Source organism: Grus americana, chromosome 8, assembly GCF_028858705.1.
Source record: "Grus americana isolate bGruAme1 chromosome 8, bGruAme1.mat, whole genome shotgun sequence".
Lineage (NCBI taxonomy): Eukaryota > Metazoa > Chordata > Aves > Gruiformes > Gruidae > Grus > Grus americana.
This window is the reverse complement of record NC_072859.1, coordinates 14463120-14485795: the sequence shown is the minus strand read 5'-3', so window position 1 is coordinate 14485795 and position 22676 is coordinate 14463120. Positions and strand designations below refer to the sequence as shown.

Below are 22676 nucleotides of genomic sequence, written 5' to 3'. Positions count from 1 at the left end.
AACAGTATTTTAATACTGCCATCTAATTAATACTTCTAGAAGGTGCTTTTCATAAGGTAGAAGTATTTAAATGCAAATGCAGTTCTTCAGACAAGTGCCCTTTCTTGTGTTTGGACAATGAAACAAAGCAGTGCTTATTACTGATTCACTGCAACGGTGTCATTTTGCACAGTTCAGTCTGTATGACATAAATCTAAAGAACAAAAGCAAATAAGTGATTTAATAATTATGGAAGGGAACCAAGCTTAGCAGTATAACCTACAATGTCTGTAATGCATAATGGGGGATAGCTGTGTCATATGCAGTATTAAACTCACTAGGAAAACAAGCACTAAAAGGCCATATGATAATGACGCACATGGATCTTTTATTTGAATAGATTGACCCATTTCCACTTCTGTTCCTGTTCACTGGATATCTCTTTTCCTTAACTGATCCTTATTCTATTATTGCATCTTAGTATATATTCATACATAGCCTTCATTGCTGGGATATGGACTTGATTAAAAATAGAAATTCCTGTGTATTTCAGTAAACTGCAGTGCAAATTTTGTGGATGTTACATTTCTCTGTCTTCCAGTGCTTCTTTTCTGCTTTTAGAGAGTCACTCTGATAATTTGGGTTTCATGCTTAGTCCTCTGTTAAAAATAAACTATTAATGAAATCTTTTAGTGTTTATAAAATTTATCTGAGCTTAATCATGCATTACTACTCCAATGGGGAGCATTTGCTTGAGTAAGATCTGCAACCTGGACCATTCCTAACACTTCCAATCTTCATTGCTTTTAGCAGTCCTTGTTCTTCATTTGCTCTCTGCTCAAAATTCTGTTCAGAGTAAAATGGAAGTTTCAGTGCCATCCACCAAGCAGATCTTGCAGTTTTATTTTCCTGTCCCTGGTAGATGGCCATTGTAGAAGTAGAGCTCTTAAAGGTACACGTATATGTGCATGCACTGTAGAGGGGCTTATCTGTATCCTAGAAGAGTGAAGAAAAGAAAACACAGAACACAAATTTTGAGTTTCTTCATAATAACCAGTAGTTAGGACCAAACTCAGAGCCTGTGGAAAGCAACAAGACTTGATAGGTTTTAGTGGACGTTGGTCAGGTCTCTCCAATGCCAAGTTAAAACAGACCATTAAAACACGTTAGGTAGAATATAACTGTGAAGTAGAATTAACTTGTAACATATTTTTTTTCTTCTGCTGAAACTTTTTATGGTATGAGACTTGGGGGTCTTGACAGACGGGAAGCTGAACGTGAACTGGCAGTATGACCTAGTAGCAAAGAAGGCCAATAGCATGCTGGGCTGTATTAATAGGACTGTAGCCAGTATGCCTAGGGAAGTGATTATCCCTCTCAGCACTCATTATTAGTCCAAATCTAGAATACTACATCCAGTTTTGGGCCTCTCCACATGGAAAGACATCAGTCAATAGGAGTGAGTTCAGCAGAGGACCAGCAAGATGGTTGGAAGCTGCAGTATGTACCTGTGAGGAGAGGGTGAGGGTACAGGAGCCTGTTCAGCCTGGAGAAGAGAAAGCCTCAGGGGAATATAATAGCCTCCTTCCAACACATATGATGAAGTGATCAAGAAGGTGAAGCTAGGCTTTTCACAGAGGTGTATAGTGGGATGACAAGATACAGTGGGGATAAGTTGAAGCAACAGAGGTTTAGAGTGGATTTAGGGACAAGCAATGGAGAAGTTTGCCCAGAGAGGTTGTACAGTCTTCATCCCTGGAGGTTTTCAAGATCAGATAGTCTAGATCCCTGAGAAACCTAGTTTTGTCTAATAGCTGAACATACTTTGATACTATATGTGATTTCTGGCATTAATCTGTGCAAATTAATATTCTCTAAATTACTGGTTGATCACAGCACTAGAAAATTCCAAAGACCTTACCTTTAGAAAAAGCCTAGTCCATTAGCTATCCCAGCTATATTGGTATCCATTGACTATAATAGCATGTAATTTCTTGTGACTGTGATAATTTTAAAGTGGTTGGATAGCCTATGATTAGAAAATGACTTAAGTCATCTGACTGCACAAGATGAGCAGAAAGTGAGAAATCAGCACAAAGTGATTGCAAAATACCATTGCTACTTCATCTTGTGCAATAGTTGTGATCCCACAGTAAAGTAACTCTGGCCCAATGATGGTAATTTGACAACAGACTATGACAATGATTCACATGTCTAGATGGGAGAGCAACTGCTTCAGTTGAATGACAAGCATATGAGCGTAAATTATATACATGGAGATCTGTGAGGTATGATTATGGATAATTTGCCTGAGAAGCACAATATATGCTTGTTTCATGGTACTCATGATCAAGCCATATAATATTGCATGGTATACCTAATGTTCCACAGCCAGTGGGCCTCTTCTCTGCCAGCGTGTATTCCAACTGCTGTGACATCTTGCAGTCTAGGTCTCTCTGTAATCATTTTCATTTGCCATAGGCCAGCAGGACCTTCCCTTTCAGCAATCTTTTGTATCTGTAAAGACAAATCATTAGTTGCTATTCCAGTAGTAAAAACAGAAAAATAAGCATAGGACGAATAAGACCTGCCATTTTAAAAAAAAGAGCAGAGTAGGATGGATTTATTCTTAAATCCCCAGAATTTTAGTTTTGTGCAAAGCTGTGCTTCTAAGTTGTATGGAACACAGGTAACAGAGATTAAAGAACGTCAGCCATTGTCATGCCAATACTTTTGACTTGGTTCTTTTTCTCTACGAGGGAGTTCATGTCAGACTGCATTGAGAAGAGTTCGTTCTTTCAGGAAGCTGATGCCCCTTCTCTTGGCAAGCACTGCCTTTGATATGAAAAATCCTTTCTTTGTACTTTTATTTCTTCCACGTAACAATGCTTTTCTGCCAACACGTTGTTTTAAAGCATGTTTTTCATGCACGTTGGAATTAATTCTCTTTTTTTTTTCCTTTGTGTGTCAACCTGTGCAGAAAACTTGTTCCTTCTGAAAATGGCCTTAAATCAAATTTAACTAGAATATTAAAATGTAGATTGTAATAATCTATTTCCATCTGATTTGTATCTAGTTTTATTGACTGGATTTCTATCCAATTGAGAAAGAAAACTTGTTTCTAAGGGATTCTATTCATTGTTCTTTCTGCCATTCCCCATCTTTTACAATTCCTTCTTCCTGAGGAAATGTAATATTATGGTCTTAGTGTTCTGTATTTGCTTTGTCCTCTGTTAATCATATGCTCTTCAATTTCAGTAGCATGAGTGCACAAGTATGGTCAGTCCAAGAGGGGAAAACTGTATTTATTTAAATGTGATTGAATGATGAAAAATAATATGGCTGGACATAATTTTAGTTTTGTAAAGACTAACCAAGGACATCTATCTCCCTGGGATCAGACTTTCAGAAAATTCAACAGTTTATAGGAACAGATTGCTTATTTCTTAATTCTTTCTGTAGTTTGACTGAGGTCAGAATTTGCACATACAATTTAAACGTGGTTACAGATCAGACTGCATCTATACTGAAATAATAACAACTTGTCACATACATGGTGTTGAAAATCTCTTCTTTTTCATCATTTTGCAACCACAGTTGATTTTTTTGCCAATACAGTGTGCAATCTGTTTCCATATTTACTAAAGATTAACCTTTTGGAAAACTTTGAAAAGCTTTCTCAGCATTCATGAGAGCTGTGACAAACCTAGCCTCTCTAGAGAAAAGGTCTTAGCTATCAGTGCCACTTTACTACTTTTCTGAAATGAGCATGTTCTGTTCAGTGAAGTATTGTAGTAAATACCAAGTATATTTGTCAAGTTACATATGTTTTTAAGTATGTAATTGACGACTTGCTTTTTCCCCTTTTATGAACACTTAGACTAGCAGGTCTACTTGCATGAATAAAAAGCTTATATTGGTCACTGAGTTGAAAAAAACTTTCACCGTGTAAAACTGAATGACTTCAGAATGACAAAAATGAAGTCTTTGAATTCTGTTACTAAGTGACAGGATATGTGGGACTATATACCAATTCCATGATAGATTCATGGTAATATGATAGTTTTTCAAGTCCAGTTTGACCTATCTTACGTACTAAGTCACTCACAATCTAGAATTTGTCCTAGTGTGATAATTAGGGTGGGCCAGATGGAATTAATCTCTCAGTTGCCATGGCAGTTCATTTTTCTTTTCTCTTCCCCCCCTTTTATTTCCCATTTCTTTTAAAACCATCACTTTTTGTTCTTCAGTAGGAGCTTTTCACTAGGTAAGCTGGATTGGAGCAGAAGATTGAAAGGACATCATCTTTTCTCTGTCACCTGTCATGAAATAGTGGCAAGGACTTAGATATATATTTTCCAAATCAAGCAAGATGAAACTTTTAAATGTTAAGTGTGTTGATTTCAAAGCCTTCTAGTGACTGAATAGAAGGTTAATGCTTCTGACTGAATCTGCTTGACTCTTATCAGTGAATAGAGTACAACAGTTTTTCATCAGTTCCATCAAAACCATTTCTAAAAAATCTCCTTTATGTTATTCTCAAGAGTCAGAAGGAATAATACACATTCAGAAATTTGGAATGCCACAACCATGTAGTTCCTTATAAAACAGATATGTCATGTGAACCCTTAGATACATAACCCCCTTTGGAAATATTTATGGATGTAAAAACTCAATCTGTGTCCATGTATGTGGCTTTCAGATGTGTTGACTTAATTTCTGATTAAAGGGAATCTTTAAGGTTTGATGAAGTGCTTGCCAGAGAACCAGAGAATAATGAACCAACATTGCTTGTGTGTTTTGTAATTGATAGATATCGGCACATATAAATTCATAGTTTCTGGTATTCTATTGCTGCACCTAAACTCATGTTCACTTTATGCAGGGTTTTTGTGTTTGGGGAAAAAAATGCTGAAAGATTTCTTGAAACTAAAATATTTAGGAGAATCAGCAAAGCATGCATTCCCAACTTTGAGAGAAATGTCCATAGAGTTTATTTTTTGCACTCACCATTCAAGTCACTTCATTCGGTTCTAGTACTTGTTTTACAAATGTTCTGAAAACCAATGTTTGAGACTCTCAGGGTAACGACAGGCTATTTATTTAATTTGTCAGCTCTGGCATAAATCATAACCCTGTTGCATTTGATGTTGTACAAACAGAGTTAATAAATGATCCTTGCCCCAGGTGCTTAGGAATTAAGTCTAAGATGTAAGACAGTGGATAGGTATGACAAATAGAAGAGTAAAGAAACCCAATAAATAATGTCGGTTAGAAAGATAGATTAGTTCCTGGCATAGCAGCATCAAGGGTTTTGTAGACTTCCCAGAAAGGCAGAGTTTTCATAAAGGATTTAAAGGGGGACAAAAAGTATCATTACAGTATTTATAGGGAAATCCTTGCAAACATGAGGGGGGATATATAAGAAAAGCTGGAGTTGCTTGTATGGAAGATAAACAGACAAATAAACAATTTTAGGGCATAACATTTCACTTGTGACTGAGGATGAGATGTAGGCTGCTTTATTACTTTTTTGCTCTAGCTTTAGGACATAGGTACGACAAAAGCTAATAGATGGAAGTGTTAGATGGTCTGGAATTACTGAGGATGATCCCAAAGACTGTTATTCCCTTCTTATTTTGACTGACAACACTAAAGGCTCAGTGTTAGAACACTCTTGATTTCATTTCAAATGTTTTGCTTCAAATTGCATGAATAAAGAATGGTGTATCATGAGTTTTGTAGTTTTTATATCAAGATCAGTTTGGTGAATTACTTTAATAAGTAAACAGATACATATGTGTATATATAGATGGACATATATAAGGAGAGAGAGGAAGAAAGAGAAGAATCTTGATTATCCCATAACAATGCAATAAATGACTTCTTCATACCAATAACAAAAAGGAAGCTAGTGAGGCGTATAAAAATACAGAAGTAAAAATAGCTCTAGCTCATCATTTAGAGGAAATTATCCATTGAGAAGTCTGGTAGACTGCCAGCACCTCAGCCTTCTTACCCAAATGCATAGGAAGAATAGAGAGAAAAATAATGAAAGGATTTTTTTTTTTGTCAGATACAAAGATTTTTTAATGGTTCTGTTACAACTGTATTTGTTTAAGAACAGCAATAATTACAAACAGAAATTTGAATATATGGGTAGTTTGTGGAAAACCCTCACATTTGTACTGTATAACAAACAAAAAGCTATAATAAAACCACATTTATTTACCAAATAACCAATCATAATGTAAATGTTTAGCTCCGAGGAAGGAAGATTATGAAAACAATATAAGGCAGCAAGATTAAAAGAACTAAAATCATCCTGATATAGCAAAGCTAACTGAAGTACTTATATGTTCTATGTTAAGCAATTTTGCTATCATAATGTGACCAGACTGAACTAGACAGCCATAATCCTTCAGCAACTTGTAGTCGCCATAAACTGGAAGGAAGGGAAGAACACAAATGCTTAGGAGTGCCAGTTGAAAAGAACAGAAATTTCACCAGTAGACAGAGACGGCTTGACAATCCAACAGGTCAAGATAGACTGAGACGTCTTAGGTAGGAAGAAAAGTTCAGTATGAAATTTAAGGTAAAGTGGTAAGAATGGTAAGATCGTCTGGGGCAGGGCAGTTTCTGCCTGAGTTGAATTGATCTTATACAAACAATTGGTAGTAGAAATCAATTGAGTAGAGAAGTTACCAGTGTTTTCTTCTGTCTGAATGTATTGATGATTCAGCAATGCCACACTGAAATGAATAAAGTACAAATGTTAGGGCACTTATTAAATATGTGACTTTACTGTTGGTAAGATCAGGTTAGTTGGGTTAACAGGGCCAAAATTCTCACAATGAGTTTTGAGAATGTTCCGTTCTGGTGTCGTTGAAGTCAGTGAAAAACACCTGTTGATTTCAATTAATGCTTCCTGCTGTGTATTCTGTAATTATTTTGAAGTCTCTGGCACCTCTATCCTGTAGCATATACCTGATGCTGAAAGATTAATGCTTTCCTGACTTCCCCTTCCAATATGGTACATGACAGTGAACGTTTTCTTTTTAATGGTAGGCAATACTCATAACAACATGTATCAACTTGAGTAGAGTCAACACCTTTCATATATAAAGTCCGATTCTCTTTCTCATTAAAATTGAATTTATTAGAATGGAGTGCCTGATGCAGGTTGCTGCATACAAAATTTCATTTTGGTAGCTCAGCTAGCCTATTACTACCAGGACATGGCTGCATGAGTCATCATTTCTTCCTCTATAAGAAACAGTTACCATTTATATGAAGTATTGTGGGGATGGGCAGGGGACTAATTTCACAATAACATTCTTTTTTTACTTTTCATTTTTACTACTAAATAATCCTAAGAATAATTTATAGCTAAGTAACCTGTAGTAACGTAAACTCTTTCCTCCCTCTTACTGTTCCTTGTATACACATCAAAAGATGCACTGGATTTTTATGCCTCAAGACAATATAGCTTTAATCAATTTGAAAATGTTCTGTAGTTACAGCTTGTTACAACAAGCAGGTTAAGATAAAGATTTGCATTGGAACAGAAGTGGTGAACCATTTAAACAAGCAGAACACCCCCACCCCCCCTACTTAAAGTTTCTTTGGAAAAATCAACAGCGAAAAATGTATAAGTTTCTTTCCTTTCTTAGAAAATAGATTTTTTCAGTACTGTCTTTGTGTATTCTTCCCTAGTTATATATCTTCTCTGGCTCCATTTCTGTCTTTCTGATGAAGTATTAACATAATACATTATAAGACGACCATTGGTGATGTTTTGAAGAAGTATTATAGTAGTATTAATTACATCACTGTTACTCTGATGATGTGTTTTTCATAACCTTGAACTCATGGGTTGAAGTGAGTGTTTCATTTGCACCAAAGTTCAGAAAAGCCTCAGGGACAGAAGATGAGTGAGAAGGTAGAATTGGGAAACCTGCAATAGGAAAGTAATAAGGAAGGAATGGTCTGGAGGAATGTGGAAAATAGGAAAAGAAGGACTTAAAGTCTAGTGAGAAAGAAAAAGAAAGAGATTATAACGTTAAAAAGAAGTGGTTTGAAGTCATAAACCAGCAAAGTTCACTCCTGAGAGTGAAGAGGGTGGAAGTTCAGTATTGTCACCATCACAGAGAAATAGAAGCCAACACAGATATTATGTAAAGACTGGATTTTGCTCCCTTCAGCATAAAACAGCATCTATGTGGCCTGAAAACACGGATGTTTCTGTCTTCTATTGGTAATGTTAATCAGTTTGGTGACATTAAAAGAGTTAACACAGTGTTTGTGTTTCAGTGCAAATGAACTTCCAGAGATAGTATGTGAGACCACCTAGTTTTAGAAAAGACAGATTAATTTTAATGAACACAATCCCAATTTTGAGTTTAAACTAAAAATGTGAATACAGTGTCTCTGAGGAGTTTTTAGAGAATGGAAGATCAATGACTAAAAGATAGTAGCTTACTCTTTCTTCAGGTTGTCTTTGCTGAAACAGGACATGACTCTGCAATTATTTTGAGTGTAGGTAAATGATACAATGCAGTTTTATGCAAAGATATTTGAGTCAGTGGTTTTGTGCTCCAGTGGTTTGCCTTTGAAACAGGGCTCAAACACTGTCATTTATATAAGAAAGTTTTTGGAGTAGATACACTACCAAGTTATCACAAATTGGTTCTGTCCCACAGGTTGCACATTCTTTGCATATTAGTGGGTATTAAATGGCTTTTTCAGAATCATAGCAATATCTAAGTAATGTTAGTAACATACAATGATTAACACTAAACTATGGATATATATCTCAGATACGTAATCCAGACCTAAAAATTATGAGGCTTCATACATACATGAACCATTTGTTTTCTAGGCAGACTAGGAAACAGTGAGTAATATAGCATGAGAACAAAAACATTGCATTCAGTCAGTTATTTGCAATGTTTTCTGTAAATGAATCTAAAATTCATTAAGCTCTTATGCTAACCAGCTGTTTGTGGAATGACCCCAAACAACAAATGACAAAAAGCCATACTGATGCCAAAAATTTTCCTCAGGCTGTTCTAAAGCTGAGAAATGCTACTGCTCAATATATTTATTTATTTTTTCATTAAGTTTTATATTCACTAAATTTAAAATTTATCAGAAGATTATAGCACATTTCTTAAATGGGAAAAGCTGTCCTGTGTGATCGACATTTTTCCTCCTTGATGTCTGCATCTCTTCTTCCCATTTTGAAAAGTTTAGAAAGTACTGGAAAAAATCCTGTCAAGGTTAGGTCAGAAAAATCCTTGCTCACCTTCACCCACTGCCTTTCTGTAACATGATATCTTTCAGTTATGCATTTCTTGATATATTAACTCCACCAAACTGGCGAATCTAGTTGACTGGGAAAGGAGGAATATATCTTGCATCAGGACTTCCCTGGAGACTGTGCTGCCAGAGATTCTGAAAAAGTCAGCCTTTTCAGGGAATCATATTATGAAATATGTATTTTTTGAGCTGGAAAAAAATGTTGCCAGTTAATCACTTAGCAAAGTTTGTGTGAAGGGCCCTCAGTTGTGAGTCAAATCAGAATGAAAGAATAGTATGTTCTTCCTAACAACAGCTGTAAGGTTCTGCAAGATCATTTCACCTAGAACAATAGGACTTGAATTAAATGCCACATGAAAACTGCAAGGTTTTATTAGAAAATCTGAATATGTAGCATGGTGGATGATGGACCAGATGCATTTGCAATAATCATTTTGATAGGCAGCACTACCATGACCTGTTACTCCAGAAGCTTTGGTTATTTCATACATCTTATCTGTATTTTGTTTTTGTTTGTTTGTTTGTTTGATTCCAGTGGCAATGGTGGTTACAGCTCTGTAAAATTACTTAAAGGAGAATCAAAGCCAAACCAGTCATTAAGGACTGCTTCAGTACTACTTGGGAGCTCATATGCCCAAGGACTCTTGAATGTAGTTCTACAGAGATATATGTGATATTTCATATTATATAAAACTGTCTCTTGATTTCCAGTACAAAGCTAATTAATTTATTCGAGAGAAAAAAGAACCCAATATTTTCCCTTTTACTTAAGAAAGTGAGTTTTGAGTTGCTGTCACTTTGAAGTAAGCATACTTGTGGATCAGATGTTCTCAGAGGTGTGTTCTGCAGTCCTGGTACTTCGGTTATCCAAACTGTGAACGTGCCAAGTATGCATCGTGTCTTCCAGCCTGTAAACCAAGATTTCCTTCCCATGGAAACCAAGATATGGGAGGGAAGTATCCAGGTGTTGCCATGAATTTAAATGTCCCTAATTCCTGCAATTTAGACATAACCTAAATGACTATAATGAAGATTTTTAGTTAGGTATAATTTAAGGAGGATGAGAGAATGATTAATAATTCATCTATGAAATCTGTCTTTTTCTCCTGTAGGAAACAAAGAGGCTTGATTCTGTGGGAGGGATAGGTGGTATCCTTCACCTTTCTGGTTATCTACATTTAGAACTGAAGCTTTAATGTATCCACCTAAAAAATCTAAAAATAGAAACTATACAAATCATGCTTTTTTTTTTTTTTCAAATTTAATTCCTCTGCTGAAATACTGTTAAAAAAACCACAAAACCTCTCAAATTTATCATCCCCCAAATATTTGAGTTAGTGATGCATATATTTATATACAAGAAATCCTGAAGGCATTTTTGGAATGATGTTTCATGTTAGAATTTTGTAAGCTTGAGGTATGGCATTTGAACCTGAGTTTCTTGTGTGTCCTGAGAATTGCTCTGACCATTGAACTGCCCTTTTCTAGAAGCTTCTTCCTTGATTAGATTATTTTTTTTAGTGGAAGTTTAACTGGAATGTTGCCACCAACAGGTGCAATTCCAGGATCTTTGAATGCCTGTGACTGAACACCAGAACTGGTTGCCCAGAGAGGTTGTGGAGTGTCTGTCCTTGGACAGAACAGCCAACTAGACATGGTCCTGGGCAGCTGGCTCTGGGTCACCCTGCTTGAACAGGAAGGGTGGATCAGGTGACTTCCAGATGTCCATTCCAACCTCAGTCCCTCTGTGATTCTGTGCATTAATTCAGCCATTTCATTGGGTCCTAGCCGCTGAGATCATTGCTCTGTTGCTTAGTTTAGTATCTAGCCAAGATATGGTCTTGTAGCTAGGTATCTGAGGGTCATTTGAATAAAAGGAGGACACAGTGGACTAGAGAAATAAGCTGAGAATTATCATTTATACCAATTATCAAATTTACAGTTTGCTTGTTTTTGTTTAATCAGTAAAATTCATTAAATAACAAATTAGCCACCGTTACAAAAGTATGCATTTGTCTTTTACTATATTTACATTGAATTCCTAGGATGTAATATAACAAGATCTGAGCCCAAAAGAAGGGAATCAAGGAAATTTAGAAAAGTTATCTTTAAAAGAACATTCTTTCTCAGAGAGGAGGTTTGTTACTCCTACAGTTCACAGACTGTAAAGTGGTTGTGTTTTTTGTTATTATGGCTATTTTTAGTGTCGATACTACTGGAACTCAGCTCACCTTAAGTTTTAGAGACTGGAAGAGAGGAAAAATGAAACACAGATTACCTACTGTGTATTAAATTATTGAATGCCCACTCTCAGAAACCATAATTGATGGAAGTAGTTTTAACTGCTTTAACATTGTATAATGCTGACCTCACATTCTGCCAACAATTTTCACAAGCCATTACCTTTGCAATAACAGAGGTAATTAAAAGTATCCAATGATACCAATGACAAGCAATTGTGTATTTGAATATCTTTTTTTTTTCCTTCAGAAATTACTAGAGGATGTTTAGTAATGCCACGTTATCTCAAGGAAGAGCATGAGAAACAAATTCTTGATTAAAATTGCGAACATCAACAATTGCCTACAGTTATGCATAGTAACTACATATATATCCACACGTCACACTGCTCTGAGGAGGCTGCATGTGAGGCTGCATGTGTATATTTGAACAGATACTGTTTGTTTCTGTTACTTAACATAACATATGTCTGATGTAACTGTTTTCAGTGACACTGTCGATGCCATTCATAGAATCATAGAATGGTTTAAGTTGGAAGGGACCTTCAAGATCATCTAGTTCCAACACCCCTGCCGCTGGCAGGCACACCCTTCACTAGACCAGGTTGCCCAAAGCCCCATCCAGCCTGGCCTTGAACACTTCCAGGGAGGGGGCATCCTCAACTTCTCTGGGAAACCTGTTCCAGTGCCTCACCACCCTCATCGTAAAAAAATGTCTTCCTGACATCTAACCTAAATCTACTCTCTTTCAGTTTAAAGCCATTATCCCTTATCCCATCACTCCATGCTCTTGTGAACAGTACCTCTCCTGCTTTCTTGTAGGCCCCTTTAGGTACTGGAAGGCTGCTCTAAGGTCTCCTCGGAGCCTTCTCTTTTCCAGGCTGAACAACCCCAACTCTCTCAGCCTGTCCTCATAGGAGAGGTGCTCCGGCCCTCTGATCATATTCATGGCCCTCCTCTGGAATCTCTCCAACAGGTCCATGTTCTTCTTATGTTGGGGGCCCCAGAGTTGAACACAGTACTCCAGGTGGGGTCTCATGAGAATGGAGTAGAGGGGAGAGTTACTTCCCTTGACCTGCTGGTCATGCTTCTTTTGATGCAGACCAAAATATGGTTGGCTTTCTGGGTTGCAGGCACACATTGCTGGGTCATGTTGAGCTTCTCATCAACCAACACCCCCATGTCCTTCTCCTCAGGGCTGCTCTCATTCTTCAAAGACGCTGATGAATTAGGAACCACAGTTTGTCCCATCCTGCAGGAGAGGGTAATTTTCTTCTGATAGTTGAGTAGGGCTTCCTTGAAAGCCCTCAGTGGGTGATTTTTTTTTTTTTTTTTTTGCTTTATTTTGAAATGTATTGAACATGCTGAAGTAATTATGCTTTCAGTATTGTGGTTCTGTGATGGAACATGCAGTGTAATAATCATACCAATTTTTTTGTATAATTATAAGTGACAGATGTCTGAGGCTCGCAGTCATTTCAGCCTGACATTTTCAATTATTGCAGCAGTATTGATGGAAGAGGATTAAGGAGCCCTCAGATGCCAAACCCCATTATTTCAACTTTATATAGAGCTGTCAAGTCCTAATAATTCCACAGGGATTTAGTCATCACAGCGTAAAAAGGCATGCAAAAGGTCTTCGTAGCAATCTTAAAACTATTATGGTCAAAATGTAAATGATCATAATTTAATGAATATCTAATTTTATAACTTCACTTAGCAATTTTGAAATTGTGCCCTATTCTTTAAGTGACATAGTGGTCAACAGTTAGTAATATCCCTTAAATAAGACTTAAAAATGTCTAATTATTTATCCTGGCATCTTTGAATTGTGACTCATGAAAGTGTATAGCCTAGCCCAATGAAAATATATCCAATGTACAATAAAATGGATTGGATACTTTTTCTTTTCCTCTGACATCTTCATGTCAACAATTTGCAGGCTAGTCTTTCAAGTCTTTTCAAAGGGAGATAATTCACAAAGAGCTTCCCTGCTTTATTGTTAAGACACTTTCATGAAAAATGAGACGTACTCTGTACATTGCTGACCCCTTTTATATTATTGTAGGATACTTTAAAATAAAATTATTCCATGAAGAATTGATTTCAGTCTTTACCCTCTTTTGGAGATTCTGAATATCTACCTGGAAAATTTTCTTTATTTAATCATAGTGTGTTCAGGAAGCTAACTCCAAGCTTTAAAATCTCAGATGAAAGAAACACGTTCTTTGTACTTAGACCTAGCCTTTTTTCTTTAGTGACATTTTTTCTTTATGTGGCCTCTATTATTTGACAGCTTCTGCAAAAACAGATACTGGATTGTGCATTGAAGATGACCCTTTACATCTGTTGGCAGACCTCTTAAACTGAAGACTTTTCCCTACTGAAGATTCTATTTCTTTATTAGCTTAAAGTTTCACAGTAAGTCTACGTGAAATTTAGTAACTTGATGAGCACAATTATTTCATCTTTATGGGTGAAAGAAGCTGATGTTTTTAAAGATAATGAATAGGCACTGAAAATGTGTCCAGAGACAAAGTAGGTTCTTAAGGAATATCAGTGTGATCCACTCATATTTATTTGTTAAAATTGGATTGGCTGTATTCTGTTTTTCTAATTAGTTTCAGAGGTGTTGCTTTCATTTGTCATTTGTAACAATTAATTATAACAGTCTAATAGAGGAGGTGAAAAATACGGCATTTGCAGAATGAGAGACTGTAATATTTCTGTTTGACTAAAATGGATCAAGGCTTTAACTGATAATATGTTTGTTCAAGAATAGCAACAATGCCAACAGGTTTTCCAGTCTGCTTAGAGCTTTTCCGAAGAGAAAATGCCCATAAAATGTGAACAGACTTTTGTTCAGTTCCTCAAGGTGTTTTTGAGTTCCAGCCACAACTGGTAACAATCTCATAGTCTGATAAAGACGCTGAAATAAAGTTTCCAGTTTATCCATTGATTCGGTGAAACATATTCATATTCCTGACAGCCTCTCGTGATGTCTTGATTTTGAGAGAAATCTTGAGACATAAATCCAATCTCATTCAAAAGATAGATCTGTTTCTTCTTCAGAATGCCAAAGGATTGTGAGAGTAGGGCATTATATCAGTAAACCCAAAAGAATCCTTTGTGAGATACAAGACTCAAAAAGAGAAATAAGAATAGCAGAAACAAAAATGGATTTATAAGGCAAAACTGATAGAAAGCTCTGTACCCAAATCTGAGCCCTGTTCGTTCTGTTATTCTAATGTATATGTTGTGTAATTCTACTGAATATTGATCTGCAGTTTAAGTAACAGAACAAGTTCTATTGAGGTGCAGACAGCAAAATGATAAGAGGGCAGTTTTGTGCAAATGAAAAGCAAATCTTTCTTTCTACTTACCAGTGATTGCACTCCAATAAATTATGTGACTCTAGGGAGTCTGTAGAAAAATTCTATTTAATCCTCTTTGGCCAAAAGAGAACTCTGCTGAAGTCACAGAAGTGCAGCAGGCATGCTTGAGGGGAGGAGGTACATAGCATCACTGACGTGGAAGTGTGTTTATAGCAATATGTTTTCTAGCTATATGAAGTTTTTCCTTGGCAAGAGTTTTAATAAGATCCCTGGCTGCAGTACTTGCCTATTGCATTTATTTTTATCTAATTTTTAATAACAAACATTTTTTCATCTGTTAGTCACTGAGACATGCTAGCATCTTGGTATATTCCTTCTTGACAGTTCAAAGACCATCAAGAATCAGGCTGTTTGACTTCTGGGTTTGCTGTGAATGATTACTATAGGTCTTAATACTCACTCTTTTTTTTTTCCCCACTTCAATTTGCAGTTAGCTAGTTTGCCTGGATCCCAGTAATTTGTTGCTATGACTGTTGGATGCTATCCCTTGCTTCGTGTGTTCTAATGAGCTCAATAGTTCATTCTGAGCTTCTGCATCTGGTAAAGATAATAAGTATGACATCTCTGTTAGTCACAGCCGTGCCTGCAGTGAAGGGTGCACTGGGTTTTGAGTTTAAAATAGATTTTTTCTTCTATAGTCTGTGTGCTCAAGCCCACAATAATTACTGAACAAAATGTTCTTAGACATTTGCCTGAACAGCATCAATCAATGGCACTGCTTATGAAGGAGAAAGCTATTTTTGAGACATAAAGAGGCTATGCATATAAGCTGGCATTTACTTTCCTGCAGTACCAAAATCTAGACCTGACATTTTTGTTTTCATTTTAATTTAATCAATAGGTACACTTTGATCAGACAGCTAAAAGTCTGTACGTGCTCCTTCCCTAGAAGACAACAGAATGGAAGGACCACCCCCTTTTGTCCTGAAATGATATACCATTACTTCAAGGAGGCGTATACAGTGTTACATCAATAGCCATGTTGGGGTGATTTTAAGGAAAACTCACAAAGTTCAGCTGTGCGACAGGAATAAAATCCAGGGAGAACCTTCACGTACTGAATATAGTGAAGAGTTATGGTTTATTTATCCAGAGAATAGGGGTAGTCTTGGCTTATTATAAAGGACTTTATGTCTCATTTTGTAGAAACTCTCTTAGGCTAATTTAGCCTGTTCTGCAAGTGGTTCTCAGGAATCCTCCTTTTAACAGGTAGAGCCTTAGACCAGGCAGCTTCTATGGAGATTCCTATGTTAGCCTCTTTGGTAAAAAGGTACATGTTAAGAATGTATCTTCTGGGGCCAGCTGATGCCTCTTTTGCACTTTTAGTAACTTCAGGAGGAATTGGCAGAATATTTCTTTTGAAATACTGTAAATTGGTCTTAAATGCTGTAGAAGATGTAGCATCTGGGATCTGGCTGTGCTCCATAGAGTAACAAATCATAAAGTCATGTGGTTATCTGAACAGAAAAGATCAGTAATTAGAGCACAGTCACACAAACAAGTTGCTTCGGAGTGACAGGTTAGGACTGTCTACTGATCTGAAAGAACTGCCAGGAGGCACACTCTTAGTTGCAAATGCAATTAGCATTAGCTGAGTACTGGGAGTTGTCCAGGCGTGTAAGCCATTACTTAACAAAATACTGTTTCTGATATGCAAGTTATTCAAGAAAGACAACAGAGTAGCTGTATTTTGGCCATAGGGTACAATTAGCTTTTTGGGAAATGGCAGAGTTTGAAAGAAACAGCAGTGCTATCCCTGAAACGAGTTATCCAGTATAAGCATTTGTTTCACAGGAAGTCCAGTTCTCTGATAAAACACAATCAGGACAGCGTAAAAAGTATTTAAAAGTTGGATAAGAATGAAAAATGCAGCAAAGAAACATAACATTTCCAGTCCTTTCCTCCTGACATGATGAGCACCTAGGCCCATGCGGGTTTGAAGAGAGGGGGGCAGTTTGATGATTTCTTCTATCAGGTGAAAGAAGTTACCAAAGCATCATGGCTGTGTTGAGTAAGTTACTGCCTGTGACTCCCAAAGGGGTCAGTTAGTAAATTGCAGACCAGTTAAACTAGTTGTTACACGTGATTTTTTTCTTTCCACTTAAAAATAAAACCAAAATAAACATATGAAGAGATTGACAAGCGGGAGAGGATTAGAGTACTGTTTTAGAATCTATAGAACCTGGATCTCCAAGTGGATTTACAGTGGCTAAACTTTCCTTTATAAATAACAGAAGGAGAGGTGATATGTTTTTTATACCAGCACTTTCTGAAGAGTCTTGCACAATAGATGTGAATTGTGAAAAATGGTGCAAATACGAATCTCCAGAAATCCAGTAATGATATTTAAAATCAAATATATAGCTTTAAAGTACTTGGAAGCTGCTGCTGTCATTTTGAAAATATGTATTCATATTTGTTTTGAGTTGCTACCACTGAGGTAAGACAAATAGCCAGTAAACGTTTTATGGTTATAGAACTCCAAATCAGTGTCATACTGGCAGGTGGAGATACAAGTAGTAGTTTGATTGCCTCATTTTAAGGAATGCAATCTTGTCTAGTAACTTGAAAAGCCTATTAACTGAAAATGAGTTTTTAACATGTGCAGAAATATCTCCATTATACAGTGTCTTTCTGAATTAGGGTCTAATTATGGAAAAAATGATTTCTCAGAAGATCAAAGTGCAATGTCAGTTTCAGATACTGTAGACTTCTGAATGTAAAGCTGCCTTTATGTGTCATTTCCACTGACATTACTATTAATGCACCTAGCACATTTGTACAGGATCTAGGTCTAGCGTGTTCACCAGGTAAGTGCTTTTATATGGATCACATAGAGATATATATAGAGAGACAGAAGCATCTGTGAATCTGGCCATGTTTTGCTGCTCAGTGCTTTGCGGAAATGTTGGCAGTATTAGTCTTTTGAGTTAGTGGAGAAAAGGAGAAGGTTATAAATGAAAGCCATGTTATTTCACAGTGCATAGTTATGACATGAAGTGTATAAATTCAAGTTCATCCGCTCTGAAGTCAAACAGAATTAAAAAATATTTCAAGGGAAATAGTGTGAAGTCATCTGTTGTGTTTTGGGTGAAAAGTCCAAGTCGTGAGAAGCAAGAATACAAAAGGAGCTGCTTGCTCCATAGTGCTGTTTTGTATGACATTTGTATTGACTTGAAACGTGAAAGTGAGCTAAAAGAGGCCCCACTTCTCATTTGACATTTAGTCTAGAATCCTAAAATCTTGGGAGAAGCCTTTAGGATCAGCTTTTACAAATCAAACGTCTTTATTCCAAGTTGAGTGCATCCATCAAACAGGCAGCTTGAAACTGGCATGACTTGGAAGAAGTAGGTCTTTTCAGGAGGGAGGGCATGATTATGACAAGGATGTGACTGATAGGACGTTTTCTTCCAAAAGGGCTGCCTTCCTGCTTGGCATACTGACTCAAGATGGTGTATGCAACTGTTTTACCTGCATAGAGTTCTTCAGAGTTCTACTGTTTTGTAATAGAAAGAGTTTCACCATATAAGTAGTACTATAAAAGCATGTTACTGAAGAGGAGGGATGTGGTAAGTAAAGCCCTAATGATATTTATTTCCAATAATATAAAATCCAAACAAAAATGTTGTTGCTCCTAATATGGGTGGTAAGTGCCAGTGCTCAGTTGCATCTCTTTGATCAGCTTCATTCTCTTTTCCTGTGTTTGCATGTTGCCTGCCTCTGTTCCTTTGAGAATCCTCAGGAAAGGAACCTTGACTCTACATCTTTAAATCAAATATCTAATATGGGAACAGAAAATTACTACCATTACACTGTTGCTACCCATATTAAAGCTATACAAAAATGGTAAATGCTCCACGTCTTGCTTCTAACTCTAAATCGTAAATGTAAGGTTAAACAGGACCTTTAGATTGTAGATTTTTTTCCTTTAACTTTTCCTTCCTGGCTCAGTGCTGATGTATTAGAAATCAGTTTAATTTGATACAAGAGTAGAGTCTGTCTTTACAACATGCAGAAGGAGAAGATATTAATAGTAAGGGGAAAAAAGTTAATGGCGTACTAAGAAAGCATAAAGTAGTTGTTCCCTTTATAACATCTGTACAAACTTTAAATAATGGAACAAGTAAATTTAATGGGTTTAGGGTCTAGTTTCCAGTACTCGAAAACTTTTTAGTTACCAGTTCTGTTCAAACAGTAAGCTAGATACAGCAAACCTTCCCTTTCTAAGTGGCCTTGCTGTTCCAGGGACTAAGCATACTTGCCAGTTTTTGAAAACCGAAGTGATTTTCCCCCCAAAATTGAAAAGATATTTTAGACAGTGATTGTATATATAGTTTGTTGCATTTATGGCTGAACATGAAACTGCAACTGCTTTAACATTTGTATGTGACACTTCTACAAAAGAGTGGTGGTTTATCACTGAATAAATTATTTACTGTAACAAAATATAAGAATGTATTTTGTAGATGTTTATATTTTGCTTAGCTACACAATGTTAGAAAGTTAAAGCAACACAACAGAGCAAAAAGTACACATACAGTTTATCAGGATGAAGAACCACTATCTAACTTACATGCCATAAAACTAATTTTAAAACTTTCTAAGTTACAAATGAAATATAAATGCAATTTCTCTTACCATATCTTCTCCTCACTTTGAACATATGCAGGTTAGTCAGGGACACAGGTTATTTGGAAACACTAGAAAATCTGGGGATTTGGTGAGCTCTGATTCCTGGGGAATGTAAACTGAGATTCCAATCTGAATAGTAATGTTCACAAAACATTAGTGAAAAGGTTTCTGCTGTTGTCTTAGTTTGTATGTTTAACTGAAGAGAGCTACTTCTTTATGATATCTGATTTGAACTGCTCTGACCTCACCTCCTTTGAATGGCTGAGTTTCTGCATTTTCATTGATCAAAACCAGCAGGAGCTGGGGCTGCTCAGCATCTTGCATAGCACACACTGTATGGTTTGAGGTAAGTGGGAAACTGGTATTGACTTCAGTGGTGGTTGGATTGAGTGCACTATAGTACCAGGCTCCAGAGGAGCTGCAGAATTGGGAGGATTTCAGTGGGAAATCACAGAATTAGGAGGATTTCAGTGTAAATGTGAACATGATCATATACTGATGCCATCGAAATAAAACTGAAGATATTAACAGCTCATGTTATGTTTCACAGTACTAGCAGGAAATAAAGGAACAGGAGTAGGAATTATAAGAGAAATAATGTAATAATATGTTACAGTTACCTGGGACTCAGACACAAGTGGCAGGCAATAAAAGTGCCAAACAGTTAATACCCTGTAAGGGAAAAAGTAATTTGGTGTTTTCAAGAGCTTCAAATTATCACCGAAGTCTTTTGTGCTACTTTCAAGTATTTGTGTGACGTCCAGTTGGTTTTCACAATATTTAGGTTTTGACTTTTTGAAATTGGCTAACAAAGTAGAGTTATCTCGGGTATCTCCCTGTGAAGTACTTGATAAGGTCATCAGAATAGACTGATTGTATGCTTATGCTGTTATTTGATGTAGACTCTTGGAAAAGAGGGCTCTTCAGAACTTAGTCACTATGTAATAATATTGTATTGCCACTGCAAATGTTGCAGGAAAAATCTTGCGCAATTAAAAATCTGTTCTAGATTGGAATCTGATAGCTTTTTGAGAATCTGAAGTAAATCTATGGTGGGAAAGGACCTGTTAAGTCTCTGCACAGACTACGTTTACTTAGTTCTGAAGAACTGATACCATAGAACATGGAGATTTCTCCATGTTTCCTTACTTATTTGGGCTAGAAGACATAGGGAATATATAATTAATATGTTTTTCTTATCCCATAAATTCTGCTTAAAGCACTTTCAAGGACATTTCCCTTAAAAAAGTAGAGGTAAATCTCTAGCAATATAAGAACGGTAGTGCTCTAAAAGATACATCTTTACAGATGAATACATTACATTAAACAATATAATGAATATGTCAAGATATGAAGGTCTTAGAATTCTAAAAAAATATTACTATTTCAAAGTAAAACTTGATAACTTCTCTAGTGTTCCCATAGAAACCATCGTGGTGGCATAGGAAGGAGCAGTTGTAGTTTTGTACTGGTATGTACTTTCTTCCAAGATATATATATATATTTTTAAAGTGGTTGCATGCTTCAGTCAAAATTCTGGTGTGAAGTCCTACTGTCAGCCATGGCTGAATTTACCGAAGTTCTAAAGCCAACATGTCAGGATAGCTGGAGATACAATGCATGGATTTAATATTGTTTGCCGGTGGGAATTCCTGGAGCTCAAAGTAATAATGTCTTCTACATTAGTGTGCAGTGAAGTGAGTGTAGCATTAATCTTCATAGAAAGTTCAATTCTCCTGAGAATGTGGAAGGATAATATAAACCACATTAATAGAAGGAAGGAGCCAGGTAACATGGGGTTACTTTTATATAATTTAAAGCTGATTAAAGAAAGTCTTAATATTTTCTCTCTCTGCAATTTGTCAGAATCAAGCATTCAGGATGACAGATAACAAGTGTCTCGATACGGTGAGCATGTGTATATGTGACTCATATGTCTTATTTTAGTTTGAAATTTTAAGACCCAATTCATAGAAGGAATTATTTCTGAAATTACTATAGCATCACCATTTATACTATGGTTCCTGAGAATTTGTCTATTATAAATGCCCTATTTTCTGGAGGCTATGTTTCTGCTATAAAAAATGTGTCTTAGGCTATTCCATACCATGCAACGTCATGCTCACCATAAAAGGGGACTAGTCAGGGAGGGGTGGGTTCTGCTTGGACAGGCTGAGCATCCAGTCAGTTGCTTTCTGTTGTCACCCATTGTGAATATCTGTTATCACCCATTGTGAATATCTGTTATCAATACTGTTGTTGATTGTTTCCCTCTCCTTTGCCATCCCAGTAAAGTCCCTGTCCTGGTTTTACCCCAGCCAGCAGCTGAGCACCATGCAGCCCGCTCGTTCACTCCCCCGCATCGGGATGGGGGAGAGAATTGGAAAAGTTAAAGTGAGAAAACTTGTGGATTGAGGTAAAGACAGTTTAATAGGTAAAGCGAAAGCTGCGTGCACAAGCAAAGCAAAACAAGGAATTCATTCACCACTTCCCATGGGCAGGCAGGTGTTCAGCCACTTCCAGGAAAGCAGGGCTCTGTCACACGTAACAGTTACTTGGGAAGACAGACACCATCACTGGGAACGCTGCCGCCCCCCCTCTTCCTCTTCCCCCAAGCTCCTTATAAACTAAGCATGACGTCATATGGTATGTAATATCCCTTTGGTCAGTTTGGGTCACCTGTCCTGTCTGTGTCTCCTCCCAACTTCTTGTGAACCCCCAGCCATCCTGCTGGCAGGGCAGTGTGAGAAGCAGAAAAGGCCTTGGCTCTGTGTAAGTACTGCCCAACAATAGGTCCATAGAACAAAAACATCTCTATATTATCAATGCTGTCTCCAGCACAAATCCAAACCATATTCCCACACTACCTACTATGAAGAAAATTAACCCTCTCAGGTGAAACCAGGACATGTCCTTATCCCAACCCATGAGGCTTTGCCTTTGTTTTTCCATTCTCCTCCCCATCCCACTGGGGGAGGGGTGCGCGAGCGATGGCGTGGTGCTCAGCTGCTGGCTGGGGCTAAACCACGTCAATGGAGAAAGGGATGGAAAGTTAGATGACCTCAGACTGTGGCTTATTGGGTAGTACAAAAGTGTACACATAGAAATG

At 37.0% G+C, this 22676-nt stretch overlaps 1 long non-coding RNA gene across 1 annotated transcript in view; it reads right to left on the bottom strand.

Moving 5' to 3' along the window:
- Nucleotides 1–475: 475 nt before the first annotated feature.
- Nucleotides 476–22676, bottom strand: part of LOC129209699 (uncharacterized) — a 137347-nt gene continuing 115146 nt past the window's right edge. Inside the window, exons 5-6 of the long non-coding RNA XR_008578145.1 lie at nt 2357–2496; nt 476–975 (exon numbers count right to left, since the gene is read on the bottom strand). This is a non-coding gene — a long non-coding RNA (uncharacterized LOC129209699). The remainder of the gene's footprint in view (nt 976–2356; nt 2497–22676) is intronic.